Raw genomic sequence first — 6,624 nt, 5'->3', positions numbered from 1 at the left:
TTTAGACGTAAAATAACTTATCTCCATACAGATAACGGAGGCGAATACTGTAATCGGGATTTCGACGAGTTCCTGAAGAAAGAAGGAATAGCAAGAAGATTGACAATTCCTGGAGTACCCCAGCAGAACTCGGTCGCGGAAAGAAAAAACAGGACCTTGTTAGAAATGGCGAGATGTATGCTGATTTCGTCAGGACTTTCTCCGGGTTTCTGGGCAGATGCTGTAGCAACAGCTTGCCATGTAAGAAATCGTTGTCCGACCAGAAGTCTTGAAGGTGAGATACCTTTTGAGAAATGGTTTGAACGACCTGTCAAGTTAGACTACTTACACAAGTTTGGATCTAAGGTACACGTCTTGGACAAGTCAACCGGGAAAGATAAGTTCGCACCAAGAAGCCTGGAAGGAATCTTTGTAGGCTATCCTAGAGATCGCAAGGGTTACAGAGTATGGATGCCAAAACAACGACAAGTTATCATGTCAAGAGATGTGAAATTTCACGAAGCAAAAAGTGAAGGTAAAGAAAACATGAACCTGAAGATTGACCCCTTTGAAATCGACTTAGGAAAATCGATAAATGTTCAAAATCAACCTGTATCGGTAGATGTAGAGTTCCATCCGACTCAAACTAGTGAAAATCCGGTAATACATATCTCCAATCACGAGGATGAGTGCATCGAGTCATCGAGTAGTCGTGATCCAGAACCTGAAGGAGGAGATGATGTTCCCGTTGAAACCCGCCAAATGACAGACGATCCATATATTGTCATGGAACCATCTCAACACGATCATCATCAAGACGATGTTCATGTTGATGGGGGGAGGATAGTAAAGAGAGGTCCAGGGCGACCACGACTGGAGCGAGGTCATGTTGGGCGTCCACGGAAGATATACAACATGGTTGATGTAGAGCCACAGGTTTCCACGGAAGAAGGTGTTGAGTCGACTGGAGAGTATGCAGACTGTGTGGATTTCGTTGGAGTCGCCGAAATAACTCTAAAGGAGGCCTTATCCGGTAACGAACGAAAAGGATGGAAAGACGCAATAATTTCAGAAGTTCAAAGTTTAATCAAAAACGATACTTTCGATGTTGTCAAGAAACCTATGGGTCGAAATGTTGTTGGTTGCCGATATATATTAACAAAGAAGTTGAATATCGATAGAACTGAGAAGAAGAAAGCCAGACTAGTGGCAAAAGGTTTTAGCCAACGTTACGGCATCGATTATCAGAAAACTTTTGCGCCAGTCGCTAGGCTTGACTCGATAAGACTATTAGTTGCACTTGCAGTGGAGCTGGATCTTAAAATTCATCAGTTGGACATTAATACGGCATATTTAAATGGATTATTAGAAGAGGAGATATATATGAAGGTGCCAGATCTCCTAGATGAATGTTTGCAAGATCTAACACGATTGGAGCAGCCAGGTTCACTTATACATGAAAGAGCTAGCAAGATGTTATGTGACCTGAGGTCTGGAGGCAGTGTGTGCAGGCTCAAAAGATCGCTGTACGGCCTTAAACAAGCTGGTCGACAATGGAACATCAAACTGGACGAGCAGCTGAAGTACATGGGATTACAAGCATCTTTAAATGAGCCTTGTCTTTATTTTAAAAATATAGATTCGCAAACTAAACTCTTTGTATTAGTTTACGTGGATGACATTCTCGTCGCTTCGCAAAGAGGTGAATGCATCGAAGATTTCAAAAAGGAACTGGCCACTAAGTTTGAATTGAAAGATTATGGCATTGTGAAATATATGTTAGGCATAGAGTTTGACAGATGTGACAACAGCATGAAATTGTCACAAGAAAAATATATTGATGATTTATTAATCAAATTTAATATGGATAAAAGTAAACCAATATCTACGCCTATGGAAGTTAAGCAAAAGATTGAAAAATCTATAAATAAGTGCAGTGACAGTGAACAGTACCCATATCGTGAGATTATAGGTTCACTGATGTATCTCTCTACGGGAACAAGACCTGATATTACGAATACCGTGGCTGTATTGAGTCAATTCTTGGATTGCCCTAATGAGGAATGTTGGAATGTTGCAAAGCGTGTACTGCAATACCTAAAGCATACAAAACAATATGGACTTGTTTACAAAAAGACAGGTAAATCTTTGCATGGTTACTCGGATGCTGATTGGGGAGGATGTTTGATAGATAGGCGTTCTTATTCCGGTTATGTTTTCATGTTAGGAGGTGGATGTGTGTCGTGGAAGTCGCAGAAGCAGAAATGTGTCAGCACCTCAAGCTGTCAATCAGAGTATGTAAGTCTAGCCTCATCAATGAAGGAAGCTATCTACTTGAACAGCTTACTTACTGAAGTTGGGTTACGTAAGTTTGCACCATTATCTTTACATGTAGATAATCAGGGGGCGATTTGCCTTGCGAACGATCCAATGTTTCATTCTCGGAGTAAACACATTGACATAAGGTACCACTTTGTACGAAGTGTATTAAAGGACAATAAGAGTATTGAGTTAAAGTACTTACCGACCGACTTAATGCTCGCCGACATATTAACGAAGGCTCTGCCTAGAAAAAAGCACTATATGTGCATGCGTGGTTTGGGCATTGCTTGTTAATTGTTTATTTTTTTATAGTTGTTCTTTGATATCACTTTGATTTGTTTTTATATGTTTTATTTGTGTTACCGTTTATTTTGAATATGCACATTAAGGGGGCGTATTGAAATATTATGTTAATGTGATATTTGTAGAATCTGGTTACGCCTATTTTAAGGGGCCACCGTACTGGCAGTAGACGGAACCCTGTCAAATTTGTATTTGTGTAGCAACGGTTCTATGAATTGTTTGTTTACTTTTATGGATGTCAGTCGGTCAATAACAGTTCTCATGTAAACACTGAATAAATTTCTAGTATACACTTTCTTAGTTTAACTGTGCTATAGATCTCTGCTAAATAGTGATAGGTTTATTCCCCACAATATTATATATAGTTCTTAGTGAGAGCGTTTTTAGGAGGTAGGTGCACGTCTATTGCAATGTATAACTTATCATTTATACTATTATTGTACTTGCTTCTGTTGTTTCTCCAATAAATAAATAAATAAATAAAATAATAATGCACCGAGCCCCCTGTCCTGCGCCAGGATTATTGTCAGCCATGATTTTTGCTGTTAAACATCGGTTATGTTACAAAGTGAGCCTTCTGTGCCTAAGTATTAGTTCTCCAAATTAAAAGAGTATAATGACCGTTTATCGCGGAGTTGACAAATTTCGGTACCTCGGATGCACGATTACCGACACAAACACCAGTGAGGAGGAGATCAATATACGCATCCAAAACGCCCTGCGATGCAGCGCAGCCCTCCATAAGGTGTTGGCGTCCAAGCTTCTCAGCAGAAATACTAAGTTACGGGTATATAAAACTATAATAAGACCAATCCTTATGTATGGCTGCGAAGCTTGGACACTAACACTGAAAGAAGAGAGTCAGCTCCTGGTAGCGGAAAGAAAGGTGTTACGGAAGATCCTGGGACCTATCAAAAGAGATGACGGCACCTGGAGGATCCGTAAGAATGCCGAAATCGAGGAGTTAGTGGCCGAACCCAATATCATCGGCGAAACGAAATGCCACAGACTTCGCTGGTTCGGCCATTTAATGAGGATGGGTGAGGATCGAGGTGTTAAGAGAGCTTATTTGGGACAACCGACTGGTCGCCGTCCAGCCGGCCCAGATACCGCTGGAGCGACAGTGTACAGGCGGATCTGTGCCAACTCAAAGCCGACAACTGGCAGGAAGTGGCACAGGATCGGGACAGGTGGCATTCTCTCGTTTTGGAGGCCAAGACCCTCTTTGGATCACTGCGCCACGATAGTTAGTTAGTTTATAATGAAAGGTATGAAGAATAAATGGAACACAAAAGGTACATCTAAACAATTTTATGTGAACAGGAATTCTTTAGAAAGGTTGACATTTTTATATCTATACGAGCATTTCTCCGGAGGGGCATTTTACGTGTCCGGGAAAAAAATGGGCGAATTTACTGTTCCAAAAATCCCTTTAAAATCAGGCGTGATATTTTGCCTCTAATCTCTCTAGTACACCATAAAACATTTATTTGAAATATAATATAACATTTTTTTGAATTTTTATAATATAAGAAAAAAAATTACAAATGCAAAAAATGATGTTCGGTGGGACAGTCCCGCACCAAGACAAAAACATATTACTCAAGATGGAGCTTTAAATCGGAATTATTATGGAGATTCACGTACACTAACTACATGGTATGTGTGTGGCCTCTCCTTACGCTGCGATACTATTGTGTATTCCGCACTTTTACCCACTTTGATCATTTACATTTAACCAATTTTAACCAAAATATTATTTTACCGTGCCTTGTATCAATAAAATCTGCTAAAACATCTCGTTTAAACGATTGTTGTGTATTGTTGTAAATAATTCATCGTTTATTTTATTTAAATTCGGCCGCCATTGTTAAGCAATTACTTATAGCGAGGATCGTTTAAATATTCGAATTTAAATTTAATGAAACCAACAGCCCGTTTTTGTCATAAATCTCATTCAATACAACTCACACGTTCAATAAAAAGAACATGCAATGCTATTAAAAAAAAAAAACAAAGATAAATCAACTACAACATACGCAATAAATTTCGAACTGGATTTCTAGGGTTCCGAAGAGTGGCAACGAAGACCCTATTATTACTTGTATTACCATGTTTTCTGTCTGTCTAATCTTTGAGAGTACCTATAACTATATTGTAGCCTTTTTGGGATTCACACAAATAAATACCCTTACCGGGATTCGAACCCAGGACCATCGGCTTCATAAGCAGGGTCACAACCCACTAGGCCAGACTGGTATATATTGTTTATCACATATATGTATTCCTGAATGATGTGTGTTTTATGGTTTAAGAAATTTATTCTCAAAAAGAATTTACAAAATGTTGTTTTCTATGTATTTAAGTATGAAGTAGGTGTATCTATCTATTAAGTATAGGTATAGTACCACAAGCTTTATTGAGCTTACTGTGGAACTTCCCGGCCTATTCGTCCACACACCAATATCAGATTTGAATTGTCATTTAGTTATCGTGCGTATCACTAATACATATACGGACAGGTACGAGCGAAATGCATGATAACAGAATGGCATCATTAAATATCATTCCGATGTCAGTGAACATTCGAATAGGCCTGTTAGTCAAATTGTCCCATTCATAATATGTTCTTATTGTAAATATTTTCATCTGCTTAGATATGTCGGATTACCTGTCAAATTAATAATAAAAAGCAACAGACAGATGGACACATCTAAACTGTAAGGGTTCCGTCTTTTCACCTTTAGATATGTAATATGGAACTTTAAAATAATTGTATTATAAACAGTAGAACAAAGTATATAGACACATCCCCACTTCTTCCTCGCGTTGTCCCGGCATTTTGCCACGGCTCATGGGAGCCTGAGGTCCGCTTGACAACTAATTCCAAGATTTGGCGTAGGCACTAATTTTTACGAAAGCGACTGCCATCTGCCCTTCCAACCCAGAGGGTAAACTAGGCCTTGTTGGGATTAGTCCGGTTTCCTCACGATGTTTTCCTTCACCGAAAAGCGACACTGGTAAATATCAAATGATATTTCGTACATAAGTTCCGAAAAACTCATTGGTACAAGCCGGGGTTTGAACCCGCGACCTCCGGATTGCAAGTCGCACGCTCTTACCGCTAGGCCACCAGCCACAACAACAACAACACAACAAACAACAACACACAACACAACACACAGTATATAAACACATAAATAGAAATAATCACGAAGGAAAAAAACGACGGAATCCGTCTCGTCCTTGACCTTTTAAAAAAACACGCATACGTGTTTTGCAAAACCGCAGTGTCAACAAACAGTTAATTCAAAAAAATCACAATGGCTATAGAAATTTCACCGGACATAAGTCCTTTTTCTTCCGAGCGAGTATGGTCGATAAAATTCATTGTGGTCAGCCAGCCACGTGGTGGCCATGTGGTCCAATGGGTTCTGGAGTATTGACAGTGAAGACAGATTTATTGACGCGACATTAGGATTTTTTCACGGAACAAAGAATAAATGGAGATGTAAATAATTCATATTTTATGACAATTTTACACAGATCGACCTAGTCCCACAGAAAGCTCATTAAGGCTTATGTTGTGGGTACTAGACGATAATAAATAATTACTTATATAATATATAGGTATATATAAATACTTATATGAATAGAAAACATCCATAACTCAGGAATAAAATGTGAATGATAAATGAATGAAAATGATAAATGAATGATAAAAAGAGGCCTCCTGCTTCCACTACGAAGCAGGAGGCCTCTTTTTATTACCGAGTAGACTAGAAAGACGTCCAATGTTTTCTTATAGTAGGATATAAAGCACAATTTAACTAAATATTTACAAATTTGTACACAAAACAGAACCGCATTATGCTTTTAAAAAAAACCCTTGTTCAAAACTTTTTTAATTGCATAGTTTTTAAGTAACATACCTAATATATAACTTAAATAACGAACAAAATAAATAAACTAAAAACTAAAAAAAAACTAGGTACTGCCCGCGTAGCCAACGTGCTTATC

This window comes from Cydia pomonella, chromosome 15 (genome assembly GCF_033807575.1).
Source record: "Cydia pomonella isolate Wapato2018A chromosome 15, ilCydPomo1, whole genome shotgun sequence".
Taxonomy (NCBI): domain Eukaryota; kingdom Metazoa; phylum Arthropoda; class Insecta; order Lepidoptera; family Tortricidae; genus Cydia; species Cydia pomonella.
The sequence above is the reverse complement of the archived record's forward strand: the minus strand, read 5'-3'. Positions refer to the sequence as shown.